The sequence below is a fragment of the Lathamus discolor genome, chromosome 1 (assembly GCF_037157495.1).
Source record: "Lathamus discolor isolate bLatDis1 chromosome 1, bLatDis1.hap1, whole genome shotgun sequence".
Classification (NCBI taxonomy): Eukaryota; Metazoa; Chordata; class Aves; order Psittaciformes; family Psittacidae; genus Lathamus; species Lathamus discolor.
The window spans coordinates 22,023,760-22,044,707 of NC_088884.1; the positions used below are offsets into that span (position 1 = coordinate 22,023,760).

The window sequence follows — 20,948 nt, forward strand, 5'->3', positions numbered from 1 at the left end:
TTCTCCGCGGCTCCGGCGGCGCGGGCGGGGGGCGGGGCCGCACTTGTAGCTGTTCGTGGTGCTGAAGGCGGCGGCGACCCCGTGACGGCGCGGCGCGGCGCGGCTCGGCACCGCACCATGTGAGCCCCCAGCCGGCCGCGGGCTGCGGCCCCCTCCTGCCCGCCTGGCCTGGCCGGGCCGGGCCGGGCCGCGCCGCGGTGCCGGCCGAACGTTTGCGGGATTTCTGAGCAGAGGAAGCCAGTAAGGGCTGAGGCGGTGGCGGTGCGGGAGCGGGAGCAAGGAGGGGCAAGGACGGGGGCACAGGAGGGAACCGGGGCTGTTTAGTGCGGCCTCCCCCAGGGTGCGGGGCCTCCATCTCCATCCCGCCTTCCGCGGGCGAGGGAGTGGTGTCCTCCCCTCGTTGGATCGGTAACACAGGGGAGCTCTCCCGACGCTTTTTGTCCCATCCCCGGTTTCCGCTCGCAGCGCGGATGCCGGGTGGAGGAGTTCCCGTTCTTCCCCAGGCAATAGGGAGGTTTCAGCCCCAGGAGCCGGGGCCTCCCCGACGGTTGAGGGACATGGTCGGGGGTACTTTGCTGGAACAGTCTGGAAGTTTGCTCCTCCCCTCAGAGGCGCTGCCCACCCCAGGACCCTGCCCTGTTTGCACAGGGGTGCTACGGAGCGCTCCGCTCCGGGCTTCCGGGGCCCCCCGCTGCCAGGTGGGAGCGCCCGCACCGACCCCGCCGAGCGCGGAGCCCGCTGCCCTCCCGCCCGGGACAGCCCCGCAGCCTCGGTGAGAAGGTTCCACCTCGAGGGCGCTGCCCGCAACTGCACCCGCGGCGCCGGGCTCCGCGGCTCGGCTCGGCCCCGGTTCCCGGAGCAGGAGAGGGCTCCAGGCTCCACGGTGTGAGCAAGACGACCCGTTCGTCAGGCTCCTGACATTAACTTTCCATCTGCCCGTTTCAGACTACTCTGGGCTACTTTCCTTAATAACAAATAATACCTTTCTTTGCTTTGCCCAGAGTTTTCTTACTTAGGATATCACTGCTGGAAGGTGGAAGAATTCCAAGCATGCTCCAATATACCCATCCAGTGCTTCCATGGTATTTTTGTTATATGGTACTGCTTGGATTGATGTGTTAAAAGGTCTGCCCCAGGCAAGCTGTGAGACTCAGACAATATCTGCTGAGTCTCTCAAGCCTAAAACTTCTCTTTTGGAGAAGATCTTTTACTATTGGAAAATGGCACTGGGAAAACTGCCAGGTCTTAGACAGACTATATTAAGTCATGCTTGCATTTTTAATCTTTTTTTCCTCAGAATCTTTCATGAAAGAGAAGACTGAGGAGCTGTGATTTCAGTGACCTTATAGAAATCTGCAATATAGTCACATAGGTAAAATTCTAACATTCAATCATGAGCAAAATTCAATTTTAAAGCAGAGATCCTCCTTAACCCCCATCAGGAAAGTAAGCCATGCATGAGTTATAAGTAGTGTTGGATAGACCAATGCCCAACTTCATTTACTCTCTGCAGCTCCAGCAGCTTAACAGAAAGTTCAGCAAAGCAAAGCCAACTGATGTTCTGAGGGCACAGTTGATGCTTGAACTTTTGTGTAAATCCTGCAGTTGGAGATTCAGACTGAGGTCAAAAGATAAGGAGATCTCCAATGTGTTTCCATCTCAACCACAGATCTGAATGTGATCTGCTGCCTTGCCCTATCTATCTCTCCCAGTCACATCTTCTCTACAGCACTGTTTTGGGGGCATTGGGACTGCATTTTATTACACGTTTACAGTGAATAGCACAATGACTTTTAGGTGGGAGTATGATAAATAAATGTGGAACCGAATAGATGTGTGCTGTGTTTTGATTAAATGCAGAGAAAATAAATGGAGGGGGAGAAAGAGGGAGAAAAGAGAAGAATGAGAAGCTTTACATTAAAATGGTCATTTGGTAAGGATAGATGACACAACAGAAAGGCAAAACACATCCATCATTCTTTGAGTAGGATTCATTCTGATTCAAGCCCAACTGCAGCTGATGTCAGGTTGCACAGAAGACTAATGTCAGTACTGGTGACAATTGCTACCTGTACAGCTAACTCAGAAGGGAAGAAATCCAGTTCTGGAGGCCAAGCTGTCATAAAGCAATTAAATGACCCTTTTTCAAGTGAGAAGTCCTGATTCTCACAGGAACCATCTTATGCATTAGGAGACTGAAATAGTCAAACTAAAAGCCATACCATGTCAGGACCATGTGGACATAGCCCGAGAGGCTTGAGTTTTAATTACTGCCTAAAATAAATGCTTGCTCTAAACATTGCTGTAAAGCCAAGCGAAACCAAATGAACCAGTCCATCTCTGTGCCTTTATTTCTCCCACACAGAAGATGTTGAACCTCCATGTATCCAGTGATTTTGGCAGAACAGCTCATGTTCCAACAGCACTATTCCATTACCACACTCACCAGTACAGTTTGTCGTGACATTCAAAAGGGGCTTATTTTTTTTTAACTTTCAAATAGTGAGAAGTAAGACACTCTTGAGTTCTGGGTAGGTGGTTTTATTGCTATTTAAGTGACAGAAACATGACTTTTGGAGTTATTCAAACACAGGAATTAAACCTATTAAGACAATAAAACCATTTGAATAATCATTTTCTGGCAAAGGTCTGCTGATTAATAGCTATCAAGGAATATGGAGCCATGAAGTCAGTGATTTCCATTAAAGGGATAGTGAATACTGAGTTCTGAGTCATGTTTCAGAACTTGTGTGAACTTCTCTAAGGCTAATATCTCTTTATAAAAATTTATTTTGATCTTTAAAAAAAATGTATTTTAATCTTTTTACAAAATGTATTGCATGGTGAAAAAATAAAAGGGGGAGAAAAGGCATTTCACAGAGTAACTATGACAAAAAGCATTATCTGGAGGCCAAAGAAAGTATGCAGCCATCTGTAAAATAGAACATACCTTTGGAAGGCTCCAACTGTGACTTATTTCAAATAAACTTTTCAGCAGTGAAGAGGAAATGTCAAAGCTTAAGCTATAAAAGGAAAGATAGCCATCATGTAGGAAAGGTAGCATGGTTTCCAGGGAAGATATTTTCAGAATCAGAATATTTTTAGTACCTAATTTCCAAATGTGTCTAACAAATTCCAATATGTTAGAAGATTTTAGCAGTTGGATCCCATCCCTCTGCCGGAAGGAGCAGCACAAGAGCACTGTTCTGTAAATGGGCTTTTGAATCTCTTATTCAGGCGGCAGCAGGAGCTGGCTGCTCTGCAGGGTAGGCCAACACAGCAGGCAGGGCAGTGTCCTCCAGAAGAGACACAGTCCCACAGCAGCCAAACTACTGCTGGAGAAGAGCAGGTCTGATGGCAGCAGCCAGGGTCAGCACATCCCAGTGATTGCTAGACAAGTCGCAGCAGTGAGGCAAGTCTGAGGTCAAGCCAGGAAATGAAGCTGGAGGATCAGGATCTTCATCAGAGGGGTATATGGCAAGGCACAGACATGGCTGCTCGGGAATGGCAAAGAAGAAGTGTCAGAGCTTAAAAAAGCTTGTGGGTGATGCTGGGAGGCCCAAATGAGATTCCTTACAGCTCTCTCATGAAGCTGTCTCCTCAGCAGCCTGACCCAAGGTCACAATCTGCTCCGTGTCAGAGCTGGCCTTGAGAGCAGGCTGCCAGACACACAGCAGCAGAACAGGGCTCTTGGCCCTTACTTATATACTGGTCAAAGTCTGTGTCATATTCTTTTACATTTCCTTTTTCTGCACAGAGCTAGAGGATGACAGTGACACATCTGTCCTGAATGCTGACATAAAACTTGATAAATTTTCTGAACTCACAGTGTAAGAGTATGCCTCTCAATCTGATCGAAGTCTGAAGGAGACCTATCTGGAAGTTAGAAATGGGGGACTCATACTAAATTTAAGTGAAGGATATAGTATATTTATGAATCAAAGACAGTGTTTCCAAAACACAAGTGGATGATGAGCCTGCAAAATCCTCTCCCACACAAGTTGAAACATTGAAGTCAGCAGAGACAGTTGTGAAGCAACATACTATTTGGTCAAGGAAAGAGAGAATCAATCCTAATTAACTAAAAATTACAACACCCACAAAGGGAGTTATGCATTTTTATACTTTGTCATGGTTTAGGCCCAGCCAGTAACTCAGAACCACGCAGCCGCTCACTCACTCTCCCTGTTCTTCCTCCCTCCACTCGTGGAGGGATGGGGAGGAGAATCGAAAGAGTGTAACTCCCATGAATTGAGATAAGAACAGCCCAGTAACTAAGGTATAACACAAATCACTGCTGCTACCACCAATAATAATAATGATAAGGGAAATAACAAGGGAAGAGAATACAACTGCTCACCACCCACTGGGCGATACCCAGCCCGACCCGAGCAGTGATCTCACCCTTCCGGGTAACTGCCCCCAGTTTATATAGTGGGCATGACATGCTGTGGTATGGAATACCTCTTTGGCTAGTTTGGGTCAGGTGTCCTGTCTCTGCTTCCTCCCAGCTTCCCCTCCTCCCTGGCAGAGCATAAGACTCCAAAAGTCCTTGGTCAGACTAAATATTACTGAGCAACAACTAAAAACATCGGTGTTATCACCGCTGTTTCCAGGCTGAAAGTCAAAACCACAGCACTGCACCAGCTACTAAGAAGGAGAAAAATGACTGCTACTGCTGAACCCAGGACAGTATCCACCCCTTATTCCATGCCATTCACGTCATGCTCAGATCCCACATTTTTCAATATACCATCACTCTTATCTCATATAGATATACATATATATATATGTACATCCACACACACACAGAGAGAGAGAGAGAGAGGGAGATCATTCCTTCATGCACGGACCAATCCCTATAAAGCTGCTGAGTCTACCCGGTCCATGATGTCGGGTCCCATCTCTTGTAACAATCTTTCAGAGCAGGAGAGGCTGTGTGCAGTGTTGGATTGTTGCCTGCTGATGACAGTGCGGAACTCGGCTGGTCACTGCTGGGCTCGTCTGGTTTCATCAAAGTTCATTCTTTTGGGATGATGGTTGGAGGGAAGTCAGGGCCAGTCGCTGGTGATCTGAAGACATCTAGTTGGTGGGCTATAACAGTGCTACATAGCAGGCAATAGCATACAATTGAGTCCATTGGCTGTTTTCCCCTAAAATCAAATCCCCTTGAGGTACCCATCAGACTTCCCCATCTTCCTGCATTACCCACCAAGTATATCTGGGTCCCGTGAGTGGGTTTGCCTTTACCTAAAGCAGGAATAACCCAGACTGTCTTCCCCAGCAAATTCCTTATGTGCACCACAGGAACTTTGTCCCCTTCTACATGTAAAAGTTCTGACTGGGCTAGGTCTGCCCTGTTGGCAGATCCTCTGGTGTTGACCAACCAGTTGGCCTTCGGTAAGTGTGTATCCCAGTGTTTGAAAGTCCCATTGCTCTCAGTGTAGTTTTTAACAGCCCATTGTACCGTTCGATTTTCCCAGAGGCTGGTGCATGGTAGGGGATGTGATATACCCACTCAGTGCTATGCTCTTTGGCCCAAGTGTCTATAAGGTTATTCCGGAAATGAGTCCCATTGTCTGACGCAATTCTCTCTGGGGTGTCATGTCGCCACAAGATTTGTTTCTCAAGGCCCAGGACAGTGTTCCAGGCAGTGGCATGGGGCACAGCGTATGTTTCCAGACATCTGGTGGTTGCTTCTACCATGGTAAGCACAGGACATACCTTTATAATGGGGACAGTCTCCCACTAACATGTCCTCTAGTATAATGACTGTGTGGTTTTATATCTATATTTCATAACCTACCTTTATAGGTACTAAGATTTGCAGCTTCTAAAAGTCTTTCATTTTATCCTTCACTAAAGGAAAAATGAAGCCATGTTTAAGAGTGCCCTTTCATTCTAAGTCACTTTACAAAAACTGATAAGAAGCTATATATAGTGATTACTTCAGCAGCCTTTGAAATGCTGACATCTCTGAGGTGAGGTACAAAAAAGGTTTATAAATCAGAAGGTAAAGCCACATTACCTTTTCAACATATGAGGCATAACCTTCCTCTTAAACGACAGCAGATAGACACAGCTATTTTCCATGGGAAAAAATTCTTGCATTTAGTTACACTTCCAAATAAGTTATTTGCATACAATGTCATTAGCCAAACAACAAGTGGAGCTGATCACGTACTTCCCTGTTCCAGCCGCTTTGTAGACTGTTGGCAAAGTCTTTTCAGGTTAGCAATGCATGGAAATAGCTAATCCTCAGGACTGGTATTTCCATAACTTTTGTGGACCCCAGAATTTGTCAGAAGACTTTCTAAACTAAGCGTGCAAAATGACCAGTGTAGTCCCTAGATAAAAAGTGTACTCAAGACTTGATATAAGGTAAATTCAATTCTGCTTTTAAGACTGCCTATTAGACAGCAGAAAACAAACCATTAATCCACCGTCTAAAGCTCAAGGCATTACACTGCAAAGCCAGATGTTTATTTTCATGGCTTGTTGCAGAAGCAGTAGAATAACAGCTCTAGGAATCATCAAAATCATGAATGAAGGCCCACTTGAAGTAAAATATGCTTTGCGTAAATGTGATTGCAAGTTTAAACATTGCAAGACCCACCCTCGAGCAGCTTTGAACAGCAAGAGCATTTTGAAAAGGCTCTGAGAATTACCCTGAAACCATGCCATTCCTACTGTGTCCATACCAGCAGCAGGAATATGTCCAGCCTCTCATTTGGCCTGAGGTTATTCTCTGAGTGGATAAATAAACTGACAAGAATGATGTTAAGTAGATTAAGGTGTATCTCATGTGCCCAGACCCATAACTTCAGAGTAAGCAGGTGAACGTGCCCTATTAGCTGCTCCTGAAACTGTTCTTTAAGAATCACGTAAATATATTGTTATGTTCTTAGTTGGAAAACATTAAAAATTAAGATTAATTTTCTTGGTCAAAATATGCAGGTCTTCAGGATAGATTCTCAAATATCTAAAATGTAAACTCCTGTATTTAAAATCATCCTCTAGGCTCCCTGTGTAAACGCAAAATATGGAAATGGAAAGAAACAGCTACTTTCCAGGCAGTGAGTCATCTGATATTACCATAGATGTCTAAATAGAACATGTAAATCATGCCTGAGCAGTGTCTTTTTCTCTCCTTGGACTATAAAAAGAGTCTAGACAACTGGCTTAGATGTAAATGTCTGTGTTGTAGCGGATCAAAGGGAGGTGAGATATATCCACCACTGGAGCATGGGAAGATGCCGACAGTAAACAGGCCAAGATCGGGTTCTGAGAGCACACACCACCAGTTCATGACTAGTTTTAATCCTCAGTATGTCTGTTCTGGTCTTTGGTAATACTCCAGCACTAATGATTCCTCCCTTTTCCCTTTCTCTCCTTACAGTAAGTTGCTGACAAATATTCCAAATGGTCTTAACAAGTTGATCAACTGCATGCCAAGCATTTAGAAGTGAAAATTTTAGAAAAAGTATTTTGTGATTTATCAAGAAGTTATATATTTAAAATGAAATAATTCTGCAAATTTTTCCTAAAAATCATGTAATCGTACAAAATTAAGCAATCATTTTAATTAACTGCCAGTGAGGAAAGGAATGGTTATGGTTGGGTTTTTTCCTGCTTGACTTTTACATGAACAAGATGCAGTTGAGCTGCTGCTCAAGATTCACATATGATGACTTTTTACAACCATATGGCACTTTGTGGGGGAGTTCACATTAACATTTCAGCTTGGATCATGAGCACACTTTTGAAGTAAACCTCCTAGTCGTCCCCACTTACTGTGTGCTTTGGGTAATGTAACAGAGCAGTCTTGGGGCTCATTGACTGGATTCCTCTCAGGGCAAACTAGAAGTTGAAGCTGCAATCCAGGAGTACGTCTACAGTGTTACAACCACCACAGACCAAACTACAGCTAGTCTGAGATGATCCACATGTAGGGGGGATATCAACTCCTCAGCACCAAATGTTTTGCTCCACAGACCTGTACTGCCCCGTGCAACTTTTAAGATAAACATAGCTCACTCAGATTGAGGTTACAGTCTTCAGAAGTGTCCTGGTATTTCTGTGAGAGCCAGAGCTGAAAGGCTGTAGTGATGTTCTAAGATAGCTAGATCTTGTAACTAATTGAAGGCTAGCATGATGCGTGGCATGTTTCACAAAGAAGTTTCACAGTTTAGTTAAAGGTTACCAGCTGTAAGTAATGTACATGATTCCTCCTCATATGTGCAAAGTGAAAACAGAACTTTTTTAATACACTGGAGGATCCAAAAACTTATGTGCAACCATATTTGCTCTAGGTTCTATGCTACTGAAACAACAGGGAACTCCCCATCAGTGCTGTTGGGAGGAACATTAAGTGTACAATGACGCAACATTCATCCAGTGTCCTACTCTTCATCTGCAGCTTGGGAATTACCTTCATTTGTCAATTGTAAGGTGATCTTAATAAATCCCTTCGTTATTTAAACTCTGCTTAAAGTACAAAACAATCAATGACATTAATCAAGAAAGACCAATTGCAATGTACTCTTATGACAGTGGTATTTTCTTGTCTTAAAAAAATAATAACCTAGAATGTGCAAAAGCCACTTTGTCATGTCATTGATATTAAGGTTAATGATTCTTGCATTTTGTGCTTCATTGCTTAGCTCTGTCCTGAAAACTGGTAATCACTAATTGTATAATTAAATGAGTGTTGTACCAGACACTTACTGAGTATGGACACTTTGGCAACAGAAACGTTTCCAGTTCTTGCACGCTACCTCATTGGTCTTATTGGGCAACTTTGTACTGCCAACAGGCATAGAGCTCTTGCAATGTGAAATACAACTGCTATAGCATGGTGTTAGATGCTATTTATCTGTACATTTTCACACTTCAACTTGCATTCAGCAAGGAGACTAATGCATGCATTGGTGGGATTTTCATTAGCATGGTTGCAAAACCATTCCAAGGAGGACATATACTCACATGCAGTAAATGAAGTGGGGGAAGGGTCAGCAATCTGTTCTCACCTTTGTACTGGGTCTGGGTGATGGAATTAATTTTCCCCACAGCAGCCTTATAGTGCTGTGCTTTGTATTGGTAGCTAGAAAGGTGTTGATAGCACACCAATGTTTTGGATACAGCTGAGCAGTGCTCCACAGGATCCAGACTGCCTCTCCAGAATTCCCCCTCACCAGCAGGCTGGGGGTGGACAAGATCTTGGGAGGGGACACAGGAGGACAGCTAACTAAACTGATCAATGGGGTATACCACAGAGCTGTCATGGACCAAACCAACAGGATCGCTGTCTCGTAGATGAAGCCAAGAGGTCAGCTGCACTCCAGCTCCACCGGGCATCCAGACTTCAGAACTAGATGAGTCCAAGTCTTAGGTGACACCCCTGCACCAGGGATAGCATGGACACGGAGCCTTTAGTGCCCACCCACGGAGTTTTTCCTATAGTGCTAAACAACTTGCTCTACACATCATCTCTGTTGTGCAGTGTTTTCTGCTTTAGATGAAAAAAATACCCATTGGGCTAAAGAGTTCTCAAGAATGAGCCCAGATAGATGTGCTGAGTGGAGGGACACTCAGCCTTTTGCTCCAGCAGCTCAGGAAGCTGCTGTAAATTTTCCCCAATTCCCTGCTGCTTGGGATATTAACCCTTCAGCAGGGTAGTTGCAGAAATGCTCTATAAGCATTGAGAAAATAATGAAGATTTTTTAATCAGTTTCAGGCCAGGAGATGTGTTTTATCTGGAAATTACTATGTATTGAGGTGTCCCAAACATCTCTTTCATTATTTTTGCTTCAAAGAAACGTTTAAAAGCTTGTAATCAAACAGAAGGGAAAAAAAAAAAAAAGAAAGAAAAGAAAAGGATGTTTTAAAATATCAACAATTTTTATAAAAATCAAGTTTCTGTACATTCTGTCAGGACCCAGTTTTGTGTAGATAGAACCACATAAGCACTATTAATAAGTGCTGGACGAGAGCCCACGGAAGCAATGGCTGCAAGTCAATAGTCACATTCCCTGCTGCCACTTCTGTTTCCTAATATAAAAATATAAAAAATAATATAAGCAACACATAATGGTTTATAAAAATACTGGTTTGTTGATAATTAGAAAGATTAATCATATAATTTCCATGACATATCAGTGGATTTACAAGCCAAAGACTTAAAAATTCCCTTTACTTCCTGCAGTTGCACTGTATGCTAGTATAAGTGGAAACTGTACTCACTAAGGTCTGGAAGCTATGCTTCCACAAAATCACTATCACAACATGCATTACTGCATACTCATTTTAAAATGCAAAAGGATTGGATTAAAATAGTGTGTTGAAGTATCATTATTACTTATTAAGTTTTAAACATTAACACAGACTTTTGTTTTAAACTTCAAACACATGAACCAATAACTGAAAATAAAATCCAATAGCTGTAGCACATGCTGAATGCACTTATCCATATTACGTAATAATACCGGTTTTAGAAGGTCTACCTAGTATGTGTTAGCTACACCAGCTCAGGTTAGCAGCACATAGGTGGGGAGCATGCTAAATGTATTTGCCACTAAGCTGACAGCTGCATAGTGCATCATGGTCAACAGACTGCGATCATTTCAGGACTGACCGTGGTCCTCCAGGAAGTCTAGGGACCAAGATTCACATGTTCCATTGGATTAGGCATATAACTGTTTCTGTAGGCATATGACAGTAACCCTAAACTTTTCTTATAGTCCAGAAATAGAAATAGACTTCTCCAGGGCAATCACTTCACCTCAAACAGGTGTCTTATGAAGGTCTGGTAAATTGACTCACCAAATAGTGATAGTCTCTCTCCATTGACCGCAGAGGGAGTCTCAGGGGACTAACAAGGGGACAGTAGCTCTAGTTCACTAGCTGTAGATATCTACAGCCATGACTATGGAGAAAAAAGGATCTGAACCATTGCTGACCAAAAAAAAAAAAAAAAAAAGACAACTAAATCAAAGGTCTTTGCTCCTGTTTCAGATACAGATGGGAGGATCTAGAGCGGTTTGCCCTTTCCCAGCTGCCCTCAACATCCGCCTCCAGAGCCACCATGCAGACAGCTGAGATGCTCCAGCTCTGAGCCATGCTTCCTTCACTAGTTCTTGTGAAAGGGCTACCTCTCATCCAGGGGCTTTGGAAAGGGAGCATGGTCCCAAAGTAGGGTCACAACAGGCATCGAGGCTGCCTCTGCACAGGTGGGCTGTGTATCTACTCTGATACAGAAGTGCTTATGCCAGCATGAGGACTTCACCTGATCATTGCCACCTAAATCCAGCCTCTGCTTAATGTAGACCAGTGTCAGCACGGATGTGTCAATACTCATACAGCTGAAATAGAGGAGCTCCGCAGCCTCACAAACCCTGAGGAAAGGAAACACAAGCACACAACTTAATTGGGAACAAGTTTTTACCTGAATCAACACAGGAGTTTTTCTTCCTGCAGTCCCATGGGAGCCATGAACATCTCTTTCTTTGCACAGTACCTTCCAGAGAGGAACCTGAAATTGAAGCGAGCTGGTACTGGTGTTCAACATATCCACATCTTCTAGAAATCTGCTTTTTTCTGCTGGTGCAGATTTCCAGAAGTGGGTGCATTCGAGTCCAGGTTTCCCAGTGCAATACAGATACATCCTGTGAATTAGCTATTGTATTAACAGGATTTTAATGCTTAACACTCACAACTCAGCCTTGCAGAGGAACGTTTGACTCACGCATACTCTGCTGGCATTCTGAAATACATCTGCTTCTGGGCCACAATATTTAAAGTTGTCGCGTCAATGATGAAAAGAGTTGAACTGAATGAAAGGAAGTTAAAACATATACACATATGCTAAAATAAAAAATAACTAAATCTGGTATTTTCCAGTTAAAAAATACACTGTTTCATTTAAATTTAAAATCTCTAGAGAGGCTGGTTGGGTTAATGTGGACAATTTTTTAAGCTTTTCCTCAGTGGAGTCAGTTTTAATTTGGGGATTAAATGAACAGCTAATGGAGACATTCAGGTTTTTTCCCCTTCATACAGTTGATGTTTACTTAAGGATTTTTTCTTAACAATCACCCCCTGCAAAAAAGCACTGCCTTCAATGAGTATTTAGAGCACATGTGACTTATTAAAACCTTAAAATAAGCCCTAGGTTATTCCATTTGCATTCATTAACACCCATGCTTTGATAAATGGCTTTGCTAAAAGAGCATGTTTTAATCTGCTGATACTACTTTCTTGCAAGACTAGAGGCTTTTACCAGGGTTTTTAGGATTTAAAACTGTGCAGTCCTTACCAGGTATTGATAACATACTTGGTACTAGGAACTCTTCTACAACCTGATGCATTGTGCTCAGTATTGCAGTGCCTGCATACGCGCCATATAACACAATTCTTTAATAGAAAGAAGCATGAAATTAAAATAACATAAAATAGTGAGGAAAAGAAGAAACTTCTTTGTGGACTTTGACACGTTGCAAAACGATATGGATCGAAACAGTTAACACACTTGTTAAACTTGCAATAAAACCTCATTTGAAAGTTTTCTAGACTATGTTTTATCTAGGATTAAGTGATCTGTAATGCCAGTTGGGTGAACAATTGAGCCGTTCTGGAATGACCTGAGAGATCTCTTGTTTTCTAGCATGATCCTTCTGATACCCACACCATACGTTTACCACTTTGGTAGTCTTCTCTATAACTCAGCCTGGTTCAGTTCTGCAGCTACAATTCAATCAAAAAGTCATGTCAGGGCTCAGAGTTCTATTAGCTGAAATTAGGAATGTTAGTTGTTACACTTGGAGACATATTTGTCTTCTGGACTTCAGCTTTCCACTGAAGACAAATGCTCAAGGTTTTTATGACAACTGAAGAAGAAATTTATTTATTTTTTTTTTTCCCCTAACAGAAACTTAATGCATCCTGGTATTTATCCACTTTCCAAGACTTTACAAATGGTCACATATTTCATAAGATTTATGGCTAAAATCACAAGAGCTGTCAGCACTGACATTAACCCGTCAACATTAAGGAGTGAACCATTGCAAAAACATGTATGAGATCCTTAGGACTGTAGAAGAACTGTACAGATTCTTTTTCTTACTCCTTTTGGGTTATGTCCAGTGAAGAATTTAAAGGAGGCAACTCCTAACTTTTAGGCTGACTTTCAAAGAGAAATGCAGAGCCAGATACCTGAGCTCCTTCCAAAACTTGAGGTAGACCACTCAACAGAAAGAACTAAGACTCCTGAAGAATAATGGGAACGCTGGTTTCCTCATTCCACTGCATTCTGACTCTCAGCAGCTAAATCCTCCTGAGGCTGCTGAGCCTTACTCCTTCCTGGGTTTTACCAGGAGGCCTCACATTGTCCCATGGCTACAATGCTTTGCTGCAAGAAAGGGAGCATGAGCCTGAAGTCACCCAGGTTGAGAAGGGCAACCTACCCATGTCTCTTGAGTGGGTGCTAAATCCACAATAATAGGTATGCAAGGTTCATTAGAAACATCTTACCCATAATTACTACTTGTAACTGACACACTTTTGGCAGTGTGCAAGGCAGGCTCAATTCAAAGGATTTTGCGTGCTTCTCTGCCTTGGTTTTGGTAACCTCTGAGGTTGGGGGAGGCAGGCAGCGTTGCAGGCTGAGTGGAAGACCTCTAAAGCGTGTAGAAACCTTCAGAATTAAGCAGCCACTGTGCAGGGCTGCTTGGATAACAGGCACCAAGAGCTCAGTCCAGTTCTCTAAGCATAAGAGGTATCTAGTAATGACTGTCACCTCCTAAGGAGGTGCTGCTGGCAGGCCACATGGGAGACCTCGGCTTTTCTGGAGTGGCAGCAGCAAGCCAGCAGATACCCTGTAGCTTCATAAATGGAACTAGATACCTAAGTTTTTGCAACTGAAGTAAGTCTATGTAGCGACCAAATCCCTTGTTAGGAATGGAAATCTGGTACCTTGCTTCTGGACTTTGGTACACTGAGAAGATACTGTCAGTAGCAGTAAATACTAACCAAGGATACGTGAAAACCAGTTGAAAACATGACTTCTATATATTTTATCACGCTAATAAAACGCTAATAACACTGTATGGAAAACAGTCCATGCCAAAGCACAGACCTAGTTTGGCAGCCTCCCACTGTGAAGTCTGTAAGAAGTGGGAATACAAGAAAGTGAGAGGCAGCTGCCTCCAATTTCCGCTCTCTTTTGAGGTCAATCAGACCATACAATAGTTTACAGCAATATGGACAGAGAAATCTATCCATGGTCTTTTTAAGAAAAATAAGTTGAACTAGAGTGAAAGCAACCTGATGAGATTTATGAGCAAAAAAAGAGCATCTAAACAACATCAGGACTGAGTGCTTACCCCAGTAAGTGTGTGTTGTGAACACACGATGGAGAAGGCCTTTGCCAATTTCTGTTTAGCTTGGCAAGTGCAGTCACAGTGAACATACTCCCAAACCAGATGATACACATGGTTCCAGAGCTAGTACAAAATGGGCAGCCGAGGGCTAGAGTATAATACTCTAGTAATACCAGTTTAAATATTGTGTGACAGGGACAGCTTTGCATACTGTTGTTTTCAACGTATCCAGCCAAAACCAGTATCATAAGGATCCCACTTTTTTTTCACAGATAAATAGCGGCTGTGGTGAAGTCAAACATGAAATTATATCTGAAAAAAAAAAATTCAATTTTTTTTCAAACACAAAGGTTGATCTTGGACATATTTGTTAGGCAAGACTCACAGATAAGTCAAATTCAGTTATAAAGCAGAAAGAAGACAGTATTTTTTAACAAATCCATTATGTGAGCAGGAGGAAGGAGACAATATCAACATGCAAGTTTGAAATCGATAGAAACTTGGCCATCCAGCCTAAGGCTTTTTTATGCTGTCTCCAAGGGGATCAGTTTACTAAAATAATCATTTAATCCCACGTGCTTCGGGAATACTGCACTTTTGAGATCATAACATTTAAATCTTGAGCATTGTAAAGCTAACAGTTTATGCGCACTCAGAAGTTCATAGCATAGCATTCACCCTTTATCTGGTCAATTATGCTTTTTGTCATGTGCAACAAATGATGCAATGAACCAATTCAGATATTTATGCCTGAAAATGGGTTTGCTTTACTTAACAAAATTTCTTGTTCAGGGTATTAACAGTGATGAGATCCAGCTCCTTAGTCCAGAGGAGGTTAAGAAGCCAGTATACATATGGCTCATAAGAACAGTAAGAAAACTTGAAAATAACTGTGCATTTCTGCCATGTGCTGCCCCAGTGCTGTAGATGTTTGCTTTTTACACATTAACCTGTCCATTCTGATACTACTCAGTTGAGTCCAAGATGGCCACCAGCCAGCTGATGTCTTTTTAGTGTCTTCTTACCTATCTTAAATTGCAGGTAACACTGACAATACGTTAGCTTACTACAGCAAAGGTCCTTGATGCAGTGGGTCAAACCGAAAAGTCAAATGCAGGGCTACAAAACATCAAAAAAGTTACCATATTTCAAAGTAAAGTAAATCCCTCCCCTACTGCCTGCACACCTTCAACATGAAGGACAACCCTCGGTCAGGATTGTCAGTCAGCATGCACAGACATTTTGTGACAGCTTGTTTTCCCTGTTTTCCTACCATAGCAGATGGGGAGCCCAGGCTGTCGCTCACAAGCCTGACCAGACTGAAGAGGAAGATGTACAATTTGTAAATGATATTTTCATCTGAGGCATTCGACATCTACCAGACAAGCATATATACTATTCTTTGTTTTTAGGAAACAGAAGCAGAAGGTTTGTTACCTGAAAGAAAGGTACACAAAGTCCCATTGAAAAGTGTGGCAGGAGTGGGCTAGGATACAGGACAGTCTTTGTCTCCCAGACTGGGACCAGGCTCAGGGATCTACAACATGCTGCCTTTCTCATGCTACTTTACCCTTTCGTCTGGCCGATCGCATGCCAATGTTGACATGAGAGGAATTGCATAAGATCCCACCAAGCTCATGTTATGACATTACAGAGGTTGCCGTCTAACCCATTTCTCCAAATTACAGTCAATCAAGTATAAAGTTTCTCCTGAAACACTTTTCCAACTGTGTATGTCTGGGTGTAATACAACAGCTGCTTAAATGGCTTCTCAGCATCTGGTAATGGGACAGTTGTGAATAGTTCATACAGCCTCAGCAACCCAAGGAACTAGGAGAGCCTTGCCCTTGAGCTTCTTCAAGAAACAAGAAAGTCTGGGAGAAGATTGACATTGATTTTTAAGAAATATTGGTATACTGTGGAAAGAAGAAAGAACTGCAAAAAAGCTAATTAGATATAAAGAAGGTTAAAAAAGATGACCTAAAGGGATAGACTGGTATTGATCGTACACAAAATGATGGAAGGCTGATAGGGGAGCCATTTGCCATGAGTAAGAGTATGGCAGCATAATTAATGCCATTCAGTAAGAATTATGGTGAACAGATTTTGTCATACGAGTACCATTACTGGAGCAGATTAGAAGTTTGGGTGATAAAGGTAATTATAGTGACATAACAGGCTTTGACAAGGGACTTTACATTATGCTGCAGGACTTTCTGTTTAAAAACAAGTTTTGTACACAAAAAAAAAAAATTAAAAAACCCAAACCACCACAAGTGTATGTCAGTGTAGACATGCACTAAGTTATAAGAAAAATAAGATGACAAAGATTTCATAATATTATCTAGTTCATCGTCCAGGTGTGGATGCTTGAATATAAAATGAATTTCAAATGGAAATTAGATTTATACATTTCTAAAGAGAAGAATTTTAAATGGGGCTGTACAGAGTTTCTATTCTTGGCTGAAGAATATTTCAAGACTATGAAATTCCTTTATTATTTGAACCAAATACAAAAGAATCACTGCAGCCAAAGTACAAAACCTGGCAGCATGCTAAAATATAAGAATGAGTCAGCTCAACACAGAGACTGTTGTGCTAGTTTCACTTGAACATGAATATAGGTCAAACATCCAGATATGGAAAGGCAGCATACTGTAATTCAGTGACTTTAAGAGTTCCAGTTTAAGGGAAATAGCAAATGCAAAATAAGCTCATAAGATGACTGTGTGATGATGAGGGTAACATGATCTTCAGACATGTAAAAAAGAATTAATCTGTCAGAAGTAGGACAACTGTATCTGCCCAAATAGGAAGAGCTAATTGGGATTTTTTTGTCTGATATTTTCCATCAGAAAATTCAACATGCTCAGAGGGAGGTCAAATTTCAATAAAACTCTTTAGAAAAAAAGTGGGAAAAGGTTTTAACTTTCATGATGCTTCTCTCATTTTTAAATATATGTGTTTTAAACCTACAATGCCTTTTTATATATTAGGTGACACTATATCATCTTAAAAAATGAAAAAAAAAAAACCACCCATACTAAAACTCTAATGAAATGTTTCATGTTTGCTGTAGGATTACTTTTGTAATAATTGTTGTTAATATCTTCTATTTTTGTCTGATTTGGGGAAGGGAATCTCTGAAATCTCATAGCTTCTGTCAGCTGAGGTTGTAATTCAGATCTGGAAACCTGAGTCCAATGTCAGTAAGAATATATGTAGTCAAGAAATGTCATAAATGAGCTGCAAGAAGGATCTGAGGTTGGACTTCTCCAAAACACAGTTTGAAAACAGGGTTTGGGGATTTTCCTTAGCTAACTAGTCCAGCAGAAGCATAAAGAGACCTAACATGCGGACCACAAGCCAACAGAATTCCAGTTTAAATTAAGTGAACATTTATTACTCATTGGAACAACTAAATTGGGATTACCATAAATCCATCAGTTTTTTGAGCCTTCGGGGTGACATACTTTCCTAAACAGCAGGTTTGTAGCTCAGTTACAACATAGGACTCCATGCTGAATGTGGGGACCTCCTGCAGCTTGTACTGTACAGAAGGTTATCACAGCTCCTGGGTTTAAGCTTATGAAAATGAGAAAGGAAGAAAGCAGCAATCGGGCACTGCTCAGGTCAGGCAGCTGCCTTGCACAGCCAGTACACATTTGCAAGACTTGAGCTTTACTTGCCAAAAGGTCCAATACGACAGAAAAGGTCTGCAACGTGAAGCAGACCTTCAGCGTCTCTTGCTGAAGACAAGAGATGAACTGCACAAAAGGAGATACACTGAAAAAAGTGCAGGCATACATCTACCGGTATAGCCCTGTCAGAAAAGCCCTTTTAATTTTCCCAACCCTTCCATGCAAGAGTTAAAAATGATATAATTATAGAGGGAGCTGTCTGAACAGGACCCAGTGGGCAAAATTATTTTAGTCCACAACTCAGCAGTATCTCTGGGGCAGCAAAAGAAAAAGCTTAAACCTGAAGTACAAAGAACTAAAAGAAAAAGAGAATCAACACATTCTGTCCTCCAACACACTTGACATGAGATATCGCCAGAAAGACCCCTTCCTGTGCAGATCACTCTACACTCCCGTCAGCTTGCTCTGACTCAGCTTTTTCCCTGCCAGTCAGTCCTTCTGCAAGTGCAACTGCAACCTTAGCCCTTTTTAAACATCTCATATAAGTGATAATTTCTTCCACTTAAATCCACAACAATAATGCTTTGCCTTACAGCTTCAGATTAAGATACACATTTTTCCACATTGCTAATCTTTGTATAACTCATGTTTCAGGAAAAAAAAAGACCTATTAATATAGAAAATACTACAAATACAGAGGAAATTTTGAAGCTGTATTAAAGTATAAGAAATCTTTCTTAATTTAAGCAAAAAAACCTCTTCTTACACAGCATATCAATTATAAGAAAATATTTCCGTTAGTTTCAGATAAGCAATCATCTTCCTGATGTATGAGAAATTCATCAAATACAGCTAATTTGCATCTGTTCACCTTTCTCTACCCTTAGATTGCAAGTTTTTAGACCAGAGACATTTCCTAAATGTTTGGAAAGTGTTCAGCAAACTGTGGGCACTGGCATAAATAAATAATACCATAGTCACTGGGGACATTTAGGTAAAATTACACTCTGCTTTAACTATCAAGCTCCTTTTCCAAAATCCCAGATGAGCAATGATTTTCAGAATCTTGGTTTTAATTAAACTTGTTTCATTAAGAATTTTCTTCTAGCAAAATAGAACTGCAGCCTTACATGTCCCATTCATTTATTCCTTCCCTATACACCCAGTGATGCTCAAATCAATCCCTCTTAAATGCTGTGGGACAGATTCTGTTCTATTTGCTGCTTCTCAGTTCTTGTTACTTTCTTTTGAAAATACAGTGTCAGCCAGCACTCAAAAGGGAAGAACCTCACTCTTCTTTGGGGAGTTTACTGCACTTAAAGGATGCTTAAGGCAACAGATGATGCAGTGGAGTCAATGCGCAGAAAGAGAAGATGCAAAGGAGGAGCAAGAAGTCTGCCAGCCCTCATGGAGGATAACAACAACTTCTCAAGGAAAAGGAGACTAGATGGAGTTTGCTATAGCTCGGGAAGTCACTGAGCTGATTAAAGCAAGGACTAGAGCAGGTTTTGTTGTTTGACTGGTTGGGGTTTTTTCATTTCCTTTTTGTCTTTCTTGAAAGCTCTAAGTTCTCTCAATTTGGGAACTTAATTTTCTAGGGTTTATTCAAATAAAGTTGGCTTTGTTTGAGGTTTAAAAAAACCCCTCTAACTTCAGCCTTTTGAGAAATTTTAATATAAGAATATAATATACAAATATTATTTAATGTAAGAATTTAATACAAAAAAATTTGTCTGAAGCAAAGTCCCATCACACGCTGCAGAAAGATGACAGCCCCCAGTGCTGTCCCCACCACGGGAGCAAGGATGGAGGCTTTCACACTGGGAGGCTTCACTGCTGCCAGAAGTGGAGCAGTAAGTGTGAAGGAAGGAAAGAAGTGGAAAAATAGGATGTATTTTGACTGATAACAGGCCTCCTCACCTCCCCACACACCAAATGTCCTCCTGCAGGGAGGACAGGTGCAAAAGAGAACAAGCAAATTGAATGAAGAGGGAAAGCAAAGGCAAGTACCCAAGGAGAGCAGTGAAAAGTGAAATGAAGGATAAAGGAATCATGACATCATTGGCAGCAAAAGCAGAAAATTGGAGCAGCAGAACTACATAAGAAGGTCTTTTCTTCCTATCATCCAAGTAACTCAGTTACCTCAACTGAGTCAATTCGTGTGATACTGGGTGAATGAGTTCAAGAGTGAGGAAGCAGCTCACTCTTTTTATTGCTTTTATATGATGACGTGAGATCACCTGAGACAGGTGACAAAGGCTGGAGACAAATCTTCCGGAACAACTGGCAGTGGTACAAAATACACATAATGCACCAAAACCAGCAGACTTTCTTACAAAATTGTACTTTCCAAAAAAAGGAAGATGGCATAAACACCCAACTCCCCCTTAAGCGCAGCGCCTGGAAATTAGATATGCCTTTTAGAAAGTAGTTTCTAACGCCCTCTGATCTTCCAGTGAATAACAGTTAGAGTGGGGCAGTACCAAAAGGTAAACATAGATTTTGTTGGTACAGCTCCAATTTTTAACTTAAAAAAACAGGACAGTTTAAACAATAAAACAACAACAACAACAAAAAGAAACCCTTACAAATGCCCTTTTCTTTAATCACAGATCTCGTCTTCATTTACGTTTTCAGGGCCTGCTGCCAACTGAGATAAACTGTACTTCAAGAAAGACATGGAGGGGGCAGGGGGAGTGTGCCACGACAGTCTGCCTTTCTTTTTCTTCCAGTGTTTCAGTCAATCTGTCATTTGCAGACAGACCTGAACAATACGCAATAGCAAGTTTTTCTTCTCTCAGAGAGGAGAAATAGAGGCTGAGATCTATATTTGAAAGCAGTGATCCTGTGACTAATAGCTTTTCAACTTCTGCTTCCTTCTAGATGTCTCAATTATCTGTATTTCCTCAAATTAAGTACATAAATCAATTAA

General features: G+C 41.7%; 1 protein-coding gene across 1 annotated transcript in view; it reads right to left on the bottom strand.

Moving 5' to 3' along the window:
- Window positions 1-11,375: 11,375 nt before the first annotated feature.
- ZNF800 (zinc finger protein 800) overlaps window positions 11,376-20,948 on the bottom strand; it is a 39,464-nt gene continuing 29,891 nt past the window's right edge. Inside the window, exon 7 of the transcript XR_010609475.1 lies at window positions 11,376-11,393. The gene's annotated coding sequence lies outside the window, so the exon portion shown is untranslated. The remainder of the gene's footprint in view (window positions 11,394-20,948) is intronic.